Genomic DNA, 21,631 nt, shown 5'->3' with positions numbered 1-21,631 from the left:
GCTTAGATAGTGCAGCTCATCTAGGATGGCACATCAATGCGAGCTGTGGCAAGAAGGTTTGCTGCGTCTGTCAGCGTAGTGTCCAGAGGCTGGAGGCACTACCAGGAGACAGGCCAGTACACCAGGAAACGTGGAGGGGCTGTACAAGGGCAACAACCCAGCAGCAGGACTGCTACTTCAGCCTTTGTGCAAGGAGAAACAGGAGGAGCACTGCCAGAACCCTGCAAAATGACCTCCAGCAGGCCACAAATGTGCATGTGTCTGCACAAATGGTTAGACACCAACTCCATGAGGATGGTCTGAGTGCCCGACATCCACAGATGGGGGTTGTGCTCACAGCCCAACACCATGCTGGATGCTTGGCATTTGCCACAGAACACCAGGATTTGCAAATTCACCACTGGTGCCCTGTGCTCTTCACAGATGAAAGCAGGTTCACACTGAACACATGTGACAAATGTGACAGAGTCTGGAGATGCCGTGGAGAGCTCTCTGCTGCCTGCAACATCCTTCAGCATGATCAGTTTGGCAGTGGGTCAGTAATGTTGTGGGGTGGCATTTCTGTGGAGGGCTGCACAGCCCTCCATGTGATCGCCAGAGGTAGCCTGACTGCCACTAGGAAACAAGATGAAATCCTCAGACCCTTGGTGTAGATGTCCCTAGGTTCCTCTTAGTGCAGGACAATGCCAGACCTCATGTGGCTGGAGTGTGTCAGCAGTTCCTGCAAGATGAAGGCGTTGACCCCAACACACCTCCAGGCTGTGTAAGGGCTATTTGACCAAGAAGGATAGTGATGGGGTGCTATGCCAGATGACCTGGCCTCCACTGTCTCCTGACCTGAACCCAATTGAGATGGTTTGGGGTGAGCTGGACCACAGATTGAAGGCAAAATGACCTACAAGTGCTAAGCATCTCTGGAAACTCCTTCAAGATTGTTGGAAGACCATTCCTGGTGACTACCTCTTGAAGCTCATCAAGAGAATGCTAAGAGTGTGCAAAGCAGTCATCAAAGCAAAAGGTGGCTACTTTGAAGAACCTAGAATATAAGATATAATTTCAGTTGTTTCACATTTTTTGTTAATTATAGAATTCCACATGTGCTAATTCATAGTTTTGATGCCTTCAGTGTGAATGTACAACTTTCATAGTCTTGAAAATACAGAAAAATCTTTAAATGAGAAGGTGTGTCCAAACTTTTGGTCTGCAATATATATATATGTATGTATATATATATATATATATATATATATATATATATATATATATACAGATGAGCTGAAGGCTGCCATCAAAGCAGCCTGGGCTTCCATAACATCTCAGCAGGGCCACAGGCTGATCACCTCTATGCCGTGCAGCATTGATGCAGTAATTGATGCAAAAGGAGCCCCGACCAAGTATTGAGTGCATTTACTGAACATACATTTCAGTAGGCCAACATTTCAGATTTTAAAATATTTTTTTCAAGCTGGTGTTATAAAGTATTTTAATTTATACTGAGATAATGGCTTTGGGTTTTCATTGGCTGTAAGACATAATAATCAACATTAACAGAAATAAACACTTGAAATAGATCACTTGGTTTGTAATGACTCTATATAATATATGAGTTTCACTTTTTCTATTGAAGAACTGAAATAAATTAAGTTTTTGATGATATTCTAATTTTGTGAGAAGCACCTGTATATTCCATTTGGCTGTGGAATCTGGAGAAGTGAACCAAGTTTGCCGAGCATCATGGAGAAGCGAGCACTGACAACTTAGAATACTGATCTCTCACTGACTATCAATGTGTAGTGTATGATATTCGTGTAGATTTCACAACTGCATGGCAATGTGTGGAAGCGAGCGTGACTATGCAAAATATTAGCTCACTCTGTGATAGTGCTGGGCAAAATTTATTTGTATTTGCACATCGAATCTTAAACTGTTTGAATTCAGGTGGAAGCAAAAATTTCAGGAAATTCTTCAAGAACTCAATCTCCACACCTCGATCCACTCATCACTACTCTCAACAACTGTGCTTTAAACTGCCTATAAAGGCTACTGATTGGCTATCTGTATTGAATTTATTATAATAATATAATAATAATCTTTATTTTTATATAGCGCTGACATATTCCGCAGCGCTTTACAGGTTGCGCACATTATTGTTTCTGTCCCCGTTGGGGCTCATAATCTAAATTCCCTATCAGTATGTCTTTGGAATGTGGGAGGAAACTGGAGTACCCGGAGGAAACCCATGCAAACACGGCGAGAACATACAAACTCTTTGCAGTTGTTGTCCTTGGTGGGGTTTGAACCCAGGACTCCAACGCTGCAAGGCTGCTGTGCTAACCACTGCACCATCGTGCTGCCCCATTGCCCCATTATTGGCTTGTGCTTTACAATCCAGAGTAAATTATTGTGAAAGAATAGTTACCGAGTTTAGTTAACATTTTGTATATAGACAAATGACCTTTTCAAGAATTTTAATACTGTTTACTAGTGTAGAGCGATACCGTCCGATACTTGAAAGTATCGGTATCGGATAGTATCGGCGGATACCCGAAAAATATCGGATATCGCTGATATCGATATCCAATACCAATACAAGTCAATGGGACACCAAGTATCGGAAGGTATTCTGATGGTTCCCAGGGTCTGAAGGAGAGGAAACTCTCCTTCAGGCCCTGGGATCCATATTAAGGTGTAAAATAAAGAATTAAAATAAAAAATATTGATATATTCACCTCTCCGGCGGCCCCAGGACATCACGCTGGTAACCGGCAGGCTTCTTTGTTTAAAATGAGTGCCTTTAGGACCTGCGAATGACGTCGCGGCTTCTGATTGGTCGTGTGCTGCTCATGTGACCGCCACGCGACCAATCAGAAGCTGCGACGTCATTCGCAGGTCCTTAATTCCTAGAATTAGGAGTTTAGTGAATGAGAATGACGTCGCGGCTTCTGATTGGTCGCGTGGCGGTCACATGAGCGGCACGCGGCCAATCAGAAGCCGCGACGTCATTCGCAGGTCCTAAAGGCGCTCATTTTAAACAAAGAAGCCTGCCTGTTACCAGCGTGATGTCCAGGGGCCGCCGGAGAGGTGAATATATCAATATTTTTTATTTTAATTCTTAATTTTACACATCCCTATGGATCCGATACCGATACCCGATACCACAAAAGTATCGGATCTCGGTATCGGAATTCCGATACCGCAAGTATCGGCCGATACCCGATACTTGCGGTATCGGAATGCTCAACACTACTGTTTACACAAACACATTCATTTACTAATAACCTGAGTTCATGGAGTTGCTAGCAAATAACTCAATTATAATGACTTTTCTTTTTCTGAAGACTTACATTAATCTCATTGTTTTTGCACTTTATTGTGATGCATGACATTATATATTATAATAGTCATAATTTTTTTTCTCTAGTATCGAATGTCTAAAAAAGTAAATTAATGGTAATTAAGAGGCCCTGAATGCCATGCAAATACATTCTTTTAATTAGTGCATTTGTCATAGCTCTTTATGTTGCAGTAAAAGTTAATTGAATTATTAACATATTTTCAGTCTATACATTATGTGATAAGGAGAGCATTATTTAACTATCATTTAATTTAAATATCTATGTTTTATGCTTGAGTTGAAAATATGCTCAAGCAGTAGTTCAAGTTCATTTTCAAGTATTTTTGCAAGTGCTGAACTGTCCATGGTACTGAAAAAAATGATAAGTGGATACTTTGCTTATTCTGAATCTATATACAGTGTCTATAATATTATTGGTCTGCAATTTTACATACAGGATAGAAGATATAGTTACATAGGAAATCAATAATTCTTATATATTGTTTTGGATTAAGCCATAAAAATATATACACATACAATTATCTATTTATCTATCCATCTACTCTATATCTATCTATCTATCTATACAACCATAACTGACAGTGTTTGCACTAGTGATGAGCGAGTGTTATCCGAGCACGCTCTTGTCATAATTGAGCATTTTTTTTCAAGCATGCCAAAAATACTTGATTATGACGCAAGTATGTTCGGATAACACCTTATCCGAGCACACTCGCACATCACTAGTTGGCACCCTTGAAATTGTTCCAGAAATGTATGTATTTCTCCCAGAAAATTATTGAAATAACACACGTTTTGTTATACACATGTTTACTTTTTTATGTGTATTGGAAAAACACAATAAAAAATGGAAAAATGTGCAAATCGAACAAAACTTTGCCCAAGACCCCACAAATGGACCAGACAAAATTGTTGAAATCTTTCCAAAATTGTGGATAAACAACTTTGTTTCAAGCATGTGATGCTTATTCAAGCTCACATGTGGCAAGTAATAGGTGTGGACAAAATTAAAAACTTTAAATGGATCTTGACATTTAACACCTATTTAGGAAAGAAATGCTTGACTTTACTGAATGTCATTCCAGAGGTTACTCTGCTTTCTTTTATGACACACAGACATGGATTAATTTTCAATTCTGCCTGTGTACAACATAGAAGAATGGCTAGCACTAGTATAAAGGTGTAACTAACATTGTAACTAATCGATTTGACAACTATACAGAAACATTAATATCCCATTATACTATTGTGAAATATCAAAATTTATCTTGATTTATAAAAGTATTGCTGCACTGAGCAAAGACGCAAACTTCTTTCTTTGTACACAGAATATTTCAAAAGTGCAACATAAAGCAATAGAGAATAGCAGGCCACTTCTCAGATGATAGCAGATTTGCATAGCTTACATTTTTTTCTGTTCAATGCTTAACACTTTTTCTGGCCTACTATTCTGCTGACCAAAAAACGAGATAGGTAGTGCAAAATGGCCATATCCTGCTTCTCCGCACTGCTTTAAAATATATTGCACCTATGTAATGTGATTAAAAATGTTTGCACAATTGGTGATCAATTCAATGCAATTGTTCTCTGTGTATTAGAGTTCATTATGTGCCTCATTTTGATACCTTGTTAATGCTGTCCATAAACAGGTAGGTACACATATTTGAAAACGTTCTAATTTTTTTATTGTTATTTTTATATCCAGTGAGAAACATTAAGATAGTGTTGACAATATACAAACCCTTTAGGAAAAAGTTAACGTTTTCCCAAGCATCATAAATAGCATTTTGCCGTATTTCTTTTTTTTATACTTTGACTTTATTTTCCTTCAGAATTTAAAAAAAATCAGTTCAAAATATAGAATTTGAATAAAAAAAGAAAATTCATAAATAAAATATCAATAATGACTTTATTACACTCTAAATTTTTAATTGTAAATTTTTGCACCCTAAAGTGTTCACTTTGACTAAGGGAAAAGGTCATTTAAACTCTTATTTTCTCTTTTTCTTTTTTGATTTCTTGAGCCAGAAGAATGAAATAATTCCTGCCAAGGTGTATTACCAGATTTGAACAAACTTTTGTATGACTTTCCAATCTTATGTACCAATATTAGCTGGCTTGATGGCAATATATTGAGAGTAGTGTTGAGCGATACCGTCCGATACTTGAAAGTATCGGTATCGGATAGTATCGGCCGATACCCGAAAAGTATCGGATATCGCCGATACCGATATCCGATACCAATACAAGTAAATGGGACACCAAGTATCGGAAGGTATCCTGATGGTTCCCAGGGTCTGAAGGAGAGGAAACTCTCCTTCAGGCCCTGGGATCCATATTAATGTGTAAAATAAAGAATCAAAATAAAAAATATTGATATATTCACCTCTCCGGCGGCCCCTGGACATCACCGCGGGTAACCGGCAGGCTTCTTTGTTTAAAATGAGCGTGTTTAGGACCTGAGAATGACGTTGCGGCTTCTGATTGGTCGTGTGCCGCTCATGTGACCGCCACGCGACCAATCAGAAGCCGCGACGTCATTCTCAGGCACTAAACTCCTCATTCTAGGAATTTAGGACCTGAGGAATGACATCGCGGCTTCTGATTGGTCGCGTGGCGGTCACATGGGCGGCACTTGACCAATCAGAAGCCGCGACGTCATTCCTCAGGTCCTAAACGCGCTCATTTTAAACAAAGAAGCCTGCCGGTTACCCGCGGTGATGTCCAGGGGCCGCCGGAGAGGTGAATATATCAATATTTTTTATTTTAATTCTTTATTTTACACCTCACTATGGATCCGATACCCGATACCACAAAAGTATCGGATCTCGGTATCGGAATTCCGATACCGCAAGTATCAGCCGATACCCGATACTTGCGGTATCGGAATGCTCAACACTAATTGAGAGTAGTTTAAGGTTTCCAAGGCCTAACTGTTCCGGAAATCTTTTCTTGAGAAGTTTCAGCTGCACAGTTGGAACAGGCATTTTGCCACCTTTATAATTTTGGAACCAATTTTTTTATATATTTAATTACATAATTATTTTGTTTTGTCAAAAGATGAAGAATGCATAATGAACTGCTGGTTCCGACTTTATAGCAGCTAGTAGATTACTAATCCCCAATTGTAAAAAATTGAAACTCAACTTTTTAATTATACGGTATATCAGTTGAGGAGAGTTTTGAAATGAAAATATTTTATATGACATATCAGGTCACTTCGAATGCAACATTCTCGCATATATTTTTTCCATTAGAGCGATTAATGTTACTAGTAGTGGTGACCAAATATTTTGAAAACAAACTATGGTTTAAATCTTCAAACTACAAGTCCTTAATTGAATCATGATACATGAAATTAAAGATATATTTTTATGCAAAAAAAAAACAAGGTTTAAAGGTTCCTGTTGCCTCAAAGATAAAACAGAGTTGGAACCAGCTTTTAAATTTGTACAACATAAAGCTTTTAAATTGTAACCCCTTGCTCTTTGGGTTTTGAAATGCAATGTACTAGCTTGAAGGGCTCACTCACACAAGTGATCATTCTTTCTTATGAGAGACTCATATCTATTATGGTAGTGACACTTGGCTCAAACTCTGACCAGTTTAGTGTGATCCGCTTCTCTTGCATGAGAGAAATGGATCACAGGTACAGGGAAGATAGGGAACTTAAAGGGACTCTGTTACCTGAATTTGGAGGGAACAATCTTCAGCCATAGGGGCGGGGTTTTCGGGTGTTTGATTCACCCTTTCCTTACCCGCTGGCTGCATGCTGGCCGCAATATTGGATTGAAGTTCATTCTCTGTCCTCTGTAATACATGCCTGCACATGGCAATCTTGCCTTGCGCAGGCGTGTACTATGGAGGACAGAGATTGAACTTCAATCCAATATTGCAGCCAGCATGCAGCCAGCGGGTAAGGAAAGGGTGAATCAAACACCCGAAAACCCCGCTCCTATGGCTGAAGATTGTTCCCTCCAAATTCAGGTGACAGAGTCCCTTTAATTCCTCCATCTTCTCCATTGACTGTGTCTGTGTAAATTGGACTGCACTAATATAACATCCAAGTGTAGTCCGATGTTTTACTCGTACCCATAAACTAGAATGAATGCGTGTGATCCAAAGTGAGGCGCTGATATGGCATGAGAAAAAAAAAGATCTGTACTTCCCCATAGTATAACATTGGTCCAAGTGCTATCTGATAAAACATCAGAGAACACTGTTCCGAGTTATACGCTCATGTGAGTGAGCAATGAGCTTCTATTCATAATTCATCTAATATCAAGCATGCTGGTCCTGATGAACAGGTATAGTTTATTAGGGGTAGACTGGAGGAGAGGTGAGTTTGCATACCAAGCTGAAATACTTGGGCATAAATGCTTATGAAGATCTGAAATCCCCCTTAATACAGATTACATTGATACCTTTCTTCTTTAATCACCATTTGAAGCTTTCTGCTAATTACATTTTAGTTCTTAGGGTCTAGACTCTGCACTGGTCTTGTCCTCCCTGTCTGTGACTCCTCACCCCCTCTACCTGCCTCCGAATTTTGAATGACAGGTCAATGATGATATTTCAAATAGAGGGAGTTGGTCATTCACAGACTAGAGGCAGATGAAGGGTCCGGGGATCACAGACCCAGTGAACAGTCTAGCTCCTGAGCACCAAAATCTAGTAAACAGAAAGCTTCAAATGGTGATTGAACAAGAAACACAAAGTGGATTTCTTCACCAAAGGTATCAATTTAATCTGTCTTACAGCGCAATTAAAGCAATTTCTTTACACTATAAAATCATACTGACTGTTTCTTGCAAAGGGAAAGTATTGGTCCTAACTATTCGCAATTAAAAGTGTTATCATACAGCTGCAACTTAAAAGAAAAAGGTACAAAAACATAGAGTAAGAAAAGGATCTCCCCGCCACAACAACCAGGTAAGTGAAAATTTTTTGGGTTAAGACATATTTAAGCCATGTTTAAAAACAGGGATAGTGGATTAAAAAACACCCGACGAGTTTCTGGCACAGTATCAAAAATGCGTGAAGTGTTTTTTAATCCGCTCTCCCTGTTTTTAAACATGGCTTAAATATGCCTAAATAACAAATGTTTCACTAACCTGTTTGGTGTTCCGGAGAAATTATTTGCTTCCTCTATCATGGCTGTGTTCAGCAGCCGGATCAGCACCCATCTGGTTTTCATTAGATCAAGCCTCAGTTGACTACAATTAATACTACGGTGAAACTCATTGACCCTCTCTACAGTACAAAAACTTAACAGTAACATTATATTTTTAGCTCCATATCTGGACACTATTTTAATACTTGCTGCAGAATTGTAAGATTTGAATCAATAAGCGGCAATAAATGTACTACAATTACAAGAGTTCTGATACTTCCAAGTTAGATTTGGAACTATCATATATAAACCAGGGAGTACAGTGAGCATTATTCACAGAAAGAGACACATTCATTGCTCTGATTTATACTGCAAACATTAAACAAAGCAAAATATCATTGAATATTTATGTACGCACATATGCTCATATCAACAACTGTGGAGCTGCCTGACCTTTCAGTAATTTAACATTTATATTTCATTAAGTCATGTCTTTCAAAAACAATGCACAACACAATTGGATACACTTTAAAGGGAACTTGTCACCTCAAATTGGCAGGATATTAAAATGAGTTTTTACCAGTCGGATGGGCGGCGTTTCCTCTTCATTTATCCACCCCGTCCGTCCCTGTTTTCCACATTATTTTAGTGAATTAGAGTATGTGTGCCCCATAGTTTGCGTGTGCGCAATGCAATCTTCGGTGGCGCACGTGCAGTATGCTTTGCCCAACTGCGGGCAAAGCTGAAAATCATTACTGTGCATGTGCCCGCGCTCTATGTCCCAGAAGTATTTTGCCGTGTTTTGGGACACAAAAACTAAATCTCCGAGCACTAACAAATACTCGGAGACCACCCGAGTGTGCTCGGGAAAACCCGAGCAATGAGTATACCCGCTCATCGCTAATTATGACCCATAAGGTAACATTATCTTGACAAGAAAATTGCAAACAATCCAACTCATTTTGAGTTTTTGGAATTGTTTATGGCAGATGTGGTACCTTGACCGTGGTGATGTGACTCCATTCACTCGCACTATGCTGCAAAAACGTAGCAATATACTCAAATATTTGGCCTCAACTTGTATAGACCCACCTTCCAGAATAAAGATATAATGCAAGTGGAATTGCCAAAAAAGTCTTTATTCTCCAATATAGTGCCTATGTACTTGGTAAAGAAGAGCGAATAGATTTGCGGCACCCAGGTCCAGCGGCCAGGTCAGAGTTTTGTAACTACTGGAAGGCAACTCTGAGAACTGTTTCTTACCTTCTGGAATTCTCGACTCCTCTTCTGATTAGCCAGCCTGACTTAATGCTGTGTGTGCATCATGTTGACGACAATGCCAGCCAGGCCAGCTAATCAAAAGAGGAGCGATGGATACAATACGCAGTAGGCAGTTTGCCTGGCTCCCATCGATCATCTATTGAATACTGAACTGGCTGCTGTTCCTTGGTTCTTCTAATCAATTCTTTAAACTTTAGTGGCTAAGTACCTGTTGAGAATATGATACAGAAATGGCTAGTCTTTGCTATTTGTTTTGCTGTTACCATATGATTGGTTCATTTGAAAATGTCACTAAGTTTTGATTTGCGATTTGATAGCAGCATAATGTAGGGCCTGAGACCCAGATTCTAACAATGTGTCACTTTCTGGTTTGCATGCAGTCATTTTGATACACTATTTTCTCTGCTCATATCTAGCAGACACTCCATTGTTTGACAACTTTTTGTGTACACTTCACATTGACAGAAAGCTGCTAATCATTGGTGGGGTTGCACTGAGCACTTGACTAGAAGGCACAAAACAACTAATCCTGCACTTATAATATCATGCTAATAAAAAATTAATTTTATTGAAACAGTAACACATAGCTTAAAAAGTGACACATCAGTGGAATCAGGACCTCATCCCCTGATATCATGTTGCTCTCAGATTGCATAGTAAAAGCTTGGTAACAGATTCACTTTAATTATATCACTCTTTTATAAGGCAGCGTGCACATGTATTACAGATGGCTAAAATATTTTTACAGTTCCACTCTATACCTGTTTGTAAGCTTATACAGTGACTTGTGAAAGTATTATTTTTTTAATATAAAACATAAAAAATTATATTTTAATACTGGTTAGAAGTACAATAATGGTGGTGATTTTTTTACAGAGTCCAAAGGTAACCATGAAGGAGCTGCAGAGTTTTCAAGCAGAGACTGGAGTATCTGTCCATACAATCACAATAAGCTGTACACTCCATAGAGATGGCTTTTATGGAAGAGCGGGCAGAAAAAAGTCTTTACTTGCACACAGAAATTGTAAGACTTGTTTTGAGTTTGTCAAAAGACATTTAGGAGACTCCCCAAATGTATGGAGGGTGGTGCTGTGGTCAGATTTGACCAAAAATGAACTTTTTTACCACCAAGGTAAACGCTATGTGCCAAACCAACACAGCTTGTCACGCCAAGAACACCATCCTTACAGTAAAACATGGTGGTGGCAGAATTATACTGTGATATTTTTTGGCAGCAGGGAAAGGGAAAATAGTCTGATCAGAGGGTTAAGGTAGATGATGCAAAATACAGAGACATTCTTGAGCAAAACCCTCTTTCAGTCTGCGACTTATTTGAAACTGGGAAGGAGATTCACCTTCCAACAAGACAATGACCAAAGTATACTGCTAAAGCAATCCTCCAGTGGCTTAAGGGAAAACGTGCAAATGTTTATGGAGTGGCCTAGTCAAATCCAAGACCTTAATCCAATTTAGAATCTGTAGTCAGACTTGAAAATTGATATTTACTCGAGGAAACCACCCAACTTGAAGGAGCCGGAGCCTTGGGGGATGGGCAAAAATCCCAATATTAAAATGTGGAAAGCTAATAGAGACTTATCCAAGGTGACTTGCGGCTGTAATTAGAGCAAAAGGAGGCTCTACAAAGTACTTTCTTTGGGGGGTTAATATTTATGCACCCTGAAGTTTTCAGTTATTTTGTCCTATTTGTTGTTTGTTTCGCAATAGCAAGAAAACAAAATGTTCTCAGTTATAGGCATGTTCTTTAAACAAAAATCCTCAAAAAAAAGAAAAGAATGAAAATTTCAGGTTGTCCAAAGGAGGAGTATGTTTGAATACTTTTGCAAGCTACTGTACATTCATAAATATATTAGTTATCTAATACACATGAACTAAAGCATATATGTATTGCACATTTCTCAAAAACTGCAGCTGGAAAAGAAAATGGTTTGTCACTCCTCACTCCTCAATAGTTTTCTCTTGCAGCCTGGACTCATGTCTGTCAAATTTGACTCACCTGCAGTTCAAGAGTAAATTACCTCCGAGGAAAAAACTGTCTATTTAATTTTAAAAATCTACTTCAGCAAGAGTCGCCTTGTAACCCTGACTGCATTTTTTGACAGTAAAATAGAATGTAAGATCAAAGGAGCGAGGAGTCGTTGGGCTTACAATTTTATTATACTATTTTCTCTAACTTCCTATTGTAAGTTGTATGAGGCCTGGGAAACTGTACCATTTAAGTTCTTTTTTTTATTTAATCAAATATTGAAAGCTTCAGGGATGTAATCTTCCTTTGATAGAGGTGAATTCCTAGCCCTTTATCCAGGATTGATTTCTCTGAAAAATAATTTTGCTTATGCACAGGAAGAATATGGAATGATTGCTCCATTGAGTCTGACATTAACTAAAGGGTTTTTCTTGGGAATGAAATGAGAAAAAAAAATCAAAGAGGTCGCAATTATGCCACGGGCAATCTTTAGTTTCATGCTGTTGTGGTTTTAATAAGCAGGTATACCTAGAGAAAGTATTAGATCTTTTCATTAACCTCTTTGATCAGTCATGGTACTTTTTAAGATTAGACACCCTAAATGGTTGTCACAGAAGGTCCTTTTTAAGATGTTAAGTGTCCCATCAAAGAAGTATTTTAAAATGTCTTAAGGGTAAAGTGTCAGTTTATACATACATACATTTCCAATATTAACTATCATGAAATATAAAGGTACCAGCGCTAAAGGGGATAGCGCTGGGCTTCATGGTGACGGAGAATGAAGGTGCCCTAATGGTTACCCTAACGGTACACTTTTTCATGCTTTCTTATTCACATGTTGAGGCAGTAATGTTTATTAAATGCAGTCACTCTAAAGCAGCAAAGATTTTACTGAGATTTTGAAAATAAAAAATAAAAAGCATATGAACCCAGCCTATCGTCTGCTGTGCTTGGTTTGGGATAGACGCATAGAAGTTTCGATATGCATCTGTACTTTTTAACCTCCCTTAAACCAATGTGTAGAGGGAAAAAAATTGTTCATCCTCCCACCTTCATTTGTGTTGTGTTTTTTTGTGACTTGTTATTTTATTTTTTATTATATATTTAAAAAGTTATGTTTTGTTTTTTTCTTTCATATTTGTCACAGCTTGACATAGAGGAGAAATTTGTTTTCGATCATGGGATGATGCACAAACTTAGAGGATATTCTCATTTATATGAGCGAAAGCATGATATAGAAAGTACTTAACTGTGTTCCCAAGATCTTTCTCATCACACTCTACCTTAATAAAGCCCGGTTCTCATTTAGTGCAATTGCTGCTTTTTCCCCAACTGCATTTCTTTGTGCATAAAATCTGGCTCATTTAATAACTCAAGCAAAGTGGATGTGATTTCAGGAAAATTCTTGCATTTAAAATAAAAACACCGTTGCACTGTGAATGTTTTTGTACATTTTTTACATGTAGGATTTTTGTGTAGCCTAAAAAAGGCATCAAAAACACTGTTGCATTTTTAAGTTAGAAACACACAGAACACCCAAAACTATCCAAAAAATGTCGTATATGTATATCTTTAAATTATTTCATATATTTAAATAAAACAGGGGGATGTGAAAGTGTGCTGTGAAAGACTAGTGGAATCCAATATACAAATACGGGTTTAACCAAGGCCAATACAGAACATGAATACCACCAAAAAGCGTACAGGCAAGATAGCAAAATAATAAATAAAGTGAATAATGTGCGTACAAAATTTAAACAACATACTGTTAGGACTGGCGGAACGCACCAAGAAAGGTGATATAGATGCGTTCGCAGTCCGGGGTCCACCGTGCAGGTGAAAACCTGCTGCTAGTAAATACAGACTATATGGCGGTACACTAAAGTATATACACGTGGGTTCAACCTCACCCAGCGTGAAGGGAGCAATCCTGTTGAGTCACAGGATCGCGGTACCGCACCTAAAGCGCGAGCGAGTAGTCAGCGTACTTAACGCCAACTGGGATTGAAGTCCGATTAGACCCTCGCTGGCACTACACCACAACTGGGTGTGTAAGGAAACTGAGTATAAATATATAAATGCACAGGAGTGCGAGCAATGCCGCACTGACGGACGCCACCAACCACACTGGCTTGGGTATGGAAAGCGCAAGGCAAGCGCACGGCGCCGTACAGGCGGACACAGCAAGAGGACGCTGTAATGTGTGTATCGTGCAGATGATTAGTCGGGCGCTAGATAGCTACCAACATCCGCGAGCAGACAACAACTCTAGGGAGGGATATTTAGGAGCTTTCATCCATCGACATACATTCATCTACACACACACATATAACATTATGAGACAATACTAGCGCATGGCCGTGCGGTCATGCGCAGTTTATATAGTTGCAGCACAGGAAGTGGCTACAGCACTTTTGCCCTTCCAAGACCTGCCAAGAGGACCAATGGAATGTGCTGCAGAGCCTGAGCACCTGACCCTCGATCTCCAACGGGAGATCTTACCCTGGGCATGCTCAGTACGTGCAGACAAGGACTTAGTCCCAGAGAAGTCCGCTCACTGCTGACCAGCACTGACTTTAATGGCAGAGACTGGAGAAGCAGCAGCAACTCTTCGCACAGAGTCAGACTGAGCGAGACGCTGGGATCGACGTCCCTGTTGAGCAGACTCCACTGCGGCTGAAGGAGAATGGGAGACTGCAGCGGAGACGGATCGAGATTCCCCCTGTGCAGCAGAGGAAACTCGACTCCTAACATTACCCCCCCTCCTAGGGCCCCCCCCTCCTTGGGCCTCGCTACGTTCGAAGGCAGCAATGAGCTGTGGAGCCCGAATGTGCTCAACAGGCTCCCAGGACCTGTCCTCGGGGCCATAACCCTTCCAGTCCACCAAATAAATTTTTTTACCACGCACCACCTTGCACCCCAAAATAGCATTCACCTCATAATCGTCCGTAGACGAACCCGATGTCCCAGCAGATGACTCGGAAAACCGGGACATATACACGGGTTTCAAGAGGGACACATGAAAGGTGTCGGTGATACCCAGGCGTGGCGGAAGGGCCAAACGATAGACCACAGGATTAACCTGCTCGAGGACCTTGAATGGGCCCAAGTAGCGAGGAGCAAATTTAGTGGACTCAACTCGCAGCCTGGTGTTATGGGCGGAGAGCCACACCAAGTCGCCAGGAGCAAAGGTCGGAGCGGGGCGCCGATGAGCATCGGCGGAGGATCTCATTCTCTCCTTAGAGGCCCGAATGGCATCCTGAGTGCGATCCCAAATATCCCGTGCCTCCACAGCTCAGTCTGCCACCCTGGAGTCGGTGGAAGACACGGGCATAGGCACAGGTACCCGTGGATGCTGACCATAGTTGAGGAGGAATGGGGTTTGTCCAGTGGAGTCGGCTACGGCGTTGTTCAGTGCAAACTCTGCCCACGATAGCAAGGATGCCCAGTCATCCTGCCTGGCTGAAACAAAATGTCGCAGGTATGTGACCAAGGTCTGGTTGGCCCTCTCTACCAACCCATTCGTCTCGGGATGATAAGCGGAAGAGAGATTCAACTCAATACTGAGAAGACGACAGAGCTCTCTCCAGAACCGAGACGCAAACTGGGGACCCCGGTCACTGACAATTTTGTCTGGCATACCATGCAGGCGGAAGATATGTCTAATGAACAACGCTGCCAAGGCCCATGCAGAAGGTAACTGCGGCAGCGGCACCAAATGCACCATTTTTGAGAAATGATCGGTGATGACCCAGATGATGGTACAGCCGCGAGACTTGGGCAAACACACAACAAAGTCCATCCCGACCATCTCCCAGGGCCTATCTGCCACCGGCAAGGGATAGAGCAAACCAGCTGGCCTTTGACACGGAGATTTATTTTTGGCGCAGGAGACACACGCCAGAACATAATCCCTGACATCCCGGACCATATGCGGCCATCAGTACGTCCTCGCCAGTAGCTCAGATGTCCTCTTTGTCCCAAAGTGTCCACCCACCCTGGACGAATGAGCCCAAGAGAGAACCTCCAGTCGCAAATTAATGGGCACAAAAGTCTTGCCCGGAGGCACAGACTCTAGCGAAACCGGCGCCACGGTTCTTAGGCTCTCGGAAGGGACAATAAGCCGAGGCTCCTCTTCCTCCTCCTCAGTTGACATAAGGGAGCGAGAGAGAGCGTCAGCACGGATATTCTTCTCCCCGGCGAGATAATGAAGGGAAAAGTGGAAGCGGGAGAAGAACAGGGACCATCTGGCCTGGCGAGAATTTAGCCGCTGGGCTGTCTGCAAATAGACCAAATTTTTGTGGTCTGTGTAAACTTGGAAGGGAAACTGCGCACCTTCCAGAAGGTGTCTCCACTCCGAAAAGGCCAACTTCATTGATAGCAACTCCCTGTCCCCGATGGAGTAGTTCCTTTCCGCTGGCGTGAAAGTCTTGGAGAAGAAGAAGCATGGATGCTTCCGACCTTGAGCATCCTTTTGGTAGAGGACTGCTCGAGCACCAATGGACGAGGCATCCACCTCCAGTAGGAATGGCTTATCCACATCGGGACGATGTAAGATGGAAGCGCTAGCAAAGTGGGACTTAATAGAAGTGAAGGCCTTGGAGACCTCTTCCGACCACAATTTGGGATTCGCTCCCTTCTTGGTGAGGGCTACCAAGGGAGCTACCAGAGTTGAGAAGTGGGGAATGAACTGGCGGTAATAGTTTATGAACCCCATAAAGCGCTGCACCGCTTTAAGAGAATGGGGCTCTTGCCAGTCCATCACAGCCTGTAGTTTGGCAGGATCCATAGCCAATCCCTGGGCGGAGATGATATAGCCCAGGAAAGGTAAGGACTCCTGCTCAAACACACACTTCTCCAACTTTGCATAAAGAGAGTTTGCCCGTAGGAGGTCGAAGACTCTGCCAACATCTCTCCGGTGGGAGTCAATATCTGGAGAAAAGATGAGAATATCATCCAGATAGACTACAACCGAGGTGGAAAGCATATCCCGGAAGATGTCGTTCACAAAGTCTTGGAAAACGGCAGGTGCATTACAGAGCCCGAAGGGCATCACCAGATACTCATAGTGCCCATCTCTGGTGTTAAATGCCGTTTTCCACTCGTCCCCCTCACGGATGCGAATCAGGTTATAAGCACCCCGCAGATCTAGTTTAGTAAACACTCTAGCTCCCCGAAGCCTATCGAAATGCTCAGATATCAACGGCAAAGGGTACTTGTTCTTAACTGTGATAGCATTAAGACCCCTGTAGTCTATGCATGGACGTAGTTCTCCATTCTTCTTCTGCACAAAAAAGAACCCTGCCCCAACAGGTGACACTGACTTCCTGATGAACCCTCTTGCCAGATTCTCTTGTATGTACTGAGACATTGCCTCCGTTTCCGGGAGAGATAATGGATAGACTCGACCCCGGGGAGGCTCAGCACCAGGCAAGAGATCAATAGGACAGTCATAGGGGCAATGGGGCGGAAGAGTCTCCGCTGCCTTTTTGGAGAATACGTCTGCATAAGACCAATATTGCTTGGGGAGAGAGGAGAGATCTGCGGGTACCTCTGTAGTAGTAACCTGAACGCACTCTCGATGACACCTGTTCCCACAAGATTCACCCCATCCCAGAATTCTGCCTGAGGACAACTCGATGTGAGGAGAGTGGTACCGTAACCAAGGTATCCCCAAGAGAACCTCATCAATTCCCTCAGGAATGATGAGTAGAGATATAATCTCCTGATGAGATGGTGACATGGACAGAGTAAAAGGGATAGTTTGATGTGTAATCTGTGTGGGCAGTGTCGACCCATTCACCACTCGTACCGTTACTGGTTGAGATAGCATGACCAGAGGAATTGCGTGACGTTGGGCGAAGGCTGAAGACATAAAATTGCCCTCCGCCCCAGAATCCACGCAGAGTTCCACCGAGTGAGAGGATGAGCCCAATGTTATTGTCCCCTTAAAGGACAATTTGGAGGCAAACGTCGCCGTGTCTAGTGCACCTCCACCAACTACCACTAGACGCTGACGTTTCCTCGACCGCTGGAGACATCTGGAGGCAAGATGTCCAGACTGTTGGCAAAGATGACAAATCTGGAGTGACTTAGATCCTGCTCGAGACTCTTCCACAGGCTCATGGGGCTCAGGAGCCTGGTCTGGAGATTCCAAAGGTTTGGCGAAGGTGGGAGCCAGCCGAAACCTCTGCCTACACTGGGCTCGCTCTAACCTCCGCTCGTGAAAACGGAGATCAATACGAGTGGATAGAGTAATTAATTCCTCCAGTGTGGCGGGAATCTCCCTAGTGGCCAGGGCGTCCTTAACGTGGTCAGCCAGCCCCCTCCAAAATATTGGAATGAGGGCTTTATCCGACCACTCCAGCTCAGATGCTAAGGTGCGGAAGTGGACGGCAAAATGACTGACCAAGGACGAGCCCTGAGTCAATGCCAACAATTGAAGCGCCGTATCATGGGTGACACGAGGTCCTAAAAAGACCTGTTTCAGAGTGCTCAGAAACAACGGAGCACTCTGCACCACATGATCGCTACGCTCCCATAGCGGCGTAGCCCACTGCAACGCTCTGTCCGACAGAAGAGACACTATAAATCCCACCTTAGCCCGCTCTGTAGGGAAACGAGAGGCCAGAAGCTCGAGATGGATAGAGCACTGACTCACGAAACCCCTACAAGACTTACTGTCACCAGAGAATTTCTCTGGAAGCGGGAGGCGAGTTAGAGTCGGGACAGGAGTGGCAGTGGACAAGGTAGCTGCAGCAACACTAGCAGCCTGAACAGTGACAGCAGTGACATCACAGCTGAGGTTGAATGCTCAAGAGCCGCCAACCTTCCCTCCAGCTGCTGGATGTACCGCTGTGAACGCTGATCGTCCATCATTTACTAGCCAGACCCTGGCGCTAGTATTCTGTTAGGACTGGTGGAACGCACCAAGAAAGGTGATATAGATGCGTTCGCAGTCCGGGGTCCACCGTGCAGGTGAAAACCTGCTGCTAGTAAATACAGACTATATGGCTGTACACTAAAGTATATACACGTGGGTTCAACCTCACCCAGCGTGAAGGGAGCAATCCTGTTGAGTCACAGGATCGCGGTACCGCACCTAAAGCGCGAGCGAGTAGTCAGCGTACTTAACCCCAACTGGGATTGAAGTCCGATTAGACCCTCGCTGGCACTACACCACAACTGGGTGTGTAAGGAAACTGAGTATAAATATATAAATGCACAGGAGTGCGAGCAATGCATTTTGAAAATAAAAAATAAAAAACATATGAACCCAGCCTATCGTCTGCTGTGCTTGGTTTGGGATAGACGCATAGAAGTTTCGATATGCATCTGTACTTTTTAACCTCCCTTAAACCAATGTGTAGAGGGAAAAAAATTGTTCATCCTCCCACCTTCATTTGTGTTGTGTTTTTTTGTGACTTGTTATTTTATTTTTTATTATATATTTAAAAAGTTATGTTTTGTTTTTTTCTTTCATATTTGTCACAGCTTGACATAGAGGAGAAATTTGTTTTCGATCATGGGATGATGCACAAACTTAGAGGATATTCTCATTTATATGAGCGAAAGCATGATATAGAAAGTACTTAACTGTGTTCCCAAGATCTTTCTCATCACACTCTACCTTAATAAAGCCCGGTTCTCATTTAGTGCAATTGCTGCTTTTTCCCCAACTGCATTTCTTTGTGCATAAAATCTGGCTCATTTAATAACTCAAGCAAAGTGGATGTGATTTCAGGAAAATTCTTGCATTTAAAATAAAAACACCGTTGCACTGTGAATGTTTTTGTACATTTTTTACATGTAGGATTTTTGTGTAGCCTAAAAAAGGCATCAAAAACACTGTTGCATTTTTAAGTTAGAAACACACAGAACACCCAAAACTATCCAAAAAATGTCGTATATGTATATCTTTAAATTATTTCATATATTTAAATAAAACAGGGGGATGTGAAAGTGTGCTGTGAAAGACTAGTGGAATCCAATATACAAATACGGGTTTAACCAAGGCAAATACAGAACATGAATACCACCAAAAAGCGTACAGGCAAGATAGGATTAAAAAATATGCCTTTATTTAATAGATGTGGCAGAGGGTTACACAACATTAAGAATAAAATTACAAAAGTGCGCAAGGACAAGACTACGAAAAAAAACATAAATCATATAGTTATAATCATTTGCAGCAACCTCAGAAAAAAATCAATATAAAATAGCTATATACTAAGTTATACAGCCATGCACCTCACTGTGCAAAGTAGCAAAATAATAAATAAAGTGAATAATGTGCGTACAAAATTTAAACAACATACTGTTAGGACTGGCGGAACGCACCAAGAAAGGTGATATAGATGCGTTCGCAGTCCGGGGTCCACCGTGCAGGTGAAAACCTGCTGCTAGTAAATACAGACTATATGGCGGTACACTAAGGTATATACACGTGGGTTCAACCTCACCCAGCGTGAAGGGAGCAATCCTGTTGAGTCACAGGATCGCGGTACCGCACCTAAAGCGCGAGCGAGTAGTCAGCGTACTTAACCCCAACTGGGATTGAAGTCCGATTAGACCCTCGCTGGCACTACACCACAACTGGGTGTGTAAGGAAACTGAGTATAAATATATAAATGCACAGGAGTGCGAGAAATGCCGCACTGACGGACGCCACCAACCACACTGGCTTGGGTATGGAAAGCGCAAGGCAAGCGCACGGCGCCGTACAGGCGGACACAGCAAGAGGACGCTGTAATGTGTGTATCGTGCAGATGATTAGTCGGGCGCTAGATAGCTACCAACATCCGCGAGCAGACAACAACTCTAGGGAGGGATATTTAGGAGCTTTCATCCATCGACATACATTCATCTACACACACACATATAACATTATGAGACAATACTAGCGCATGGCCGTGCGGTCATGCGCAGTTTATATAGTTGCAGCACAGGAAGTGGCTACAGCACTTTTGCCCTTCCAAGACCTGCCAAGAGGACCAATGGAATGTGCTGCAGAGCCTGAGCACATGACCCTCGATCTCCAACGGGAGATCTTACCCTGGGCATGCTCAGTACGTGCAGACAAGGACTTAGTCCCAGAGAAGTCCGCTCGCTGCTGACCAGCACTGACTTTAATGGCAGAGACTGGAGAAGCAGCAGCAACTCTTCGCACAGAGTCAGACTGAGTGAGACGCTGGGATCGACGTCCCTGCTGAGCAGACTCCACTGTGGCTGAAGGAGAATGGGAGACCGCAGCGGAGACGGATCGAGATTCCCCCTGTGCAGCAGAGGAAACTCGACTCCTAACACATACGATAAGAAATTGTCAAATAAAGTGCAACATAGTGCTTAGTGTAAACAAACATCAGCCAAAATCAACCACTGACCGAAACATATATAGAAAAAATAAATTCACGTAGATAAGCCTGAAGTGCAAAAAATATATCATAGTGGTATAATATACAAGAGAGGCATGCTGAATAAAATGAAGATCCAACTGGCCAGACAGCCCCAAATCAAACCTGCCATGTGGCTTCATTCCTCAATGTGCCAGCAAGAAGCGTACAAGCAAGAAGCTTGCCAGCAAAATCCGAATAGATGGTCACAATATTTGCTAGAACTCCTTCAATTTCTGCCACTTGCTCTACAACCTCTGAGAGATGGGGTGTTAAAACACTCAATATACAGGTTTCCATGATTTTCCAGTAGCCAATCACATCTGGGAACCTCCCATTTGGAGATATGAAAAAACAGATCCGTAAAAAAAAAACCGAAGAAACGAATGAAAAAAATGATGCAACGGATCCGGTTTATCACTATTTTTGACGGATCCGTAGCGACGACGGATTTTGACTGACGCCAGAAGACTGAAGTGCGAAAGAGGCCTAAGGAGGCTTGTTCG

This window comes from Ranitomeya imitator, chromosome 2 (assembly GCF_032444005.1).
Source record: "Ranitomeya imitator isolate aRanImi1 chromosome 2, aRanImi1.pri, whole genome shotgun sequence".
Classification (NCBI taxonomy): domain Eukaryota; kingdom Metazoa; phylum Chordata; class Amphibia; order Anura; family Dendrobatidae; genus Ranitomeya; species Ranitomeya imitator.
This window is presented reverse-complemented; position numbering follows the sequence as displayed.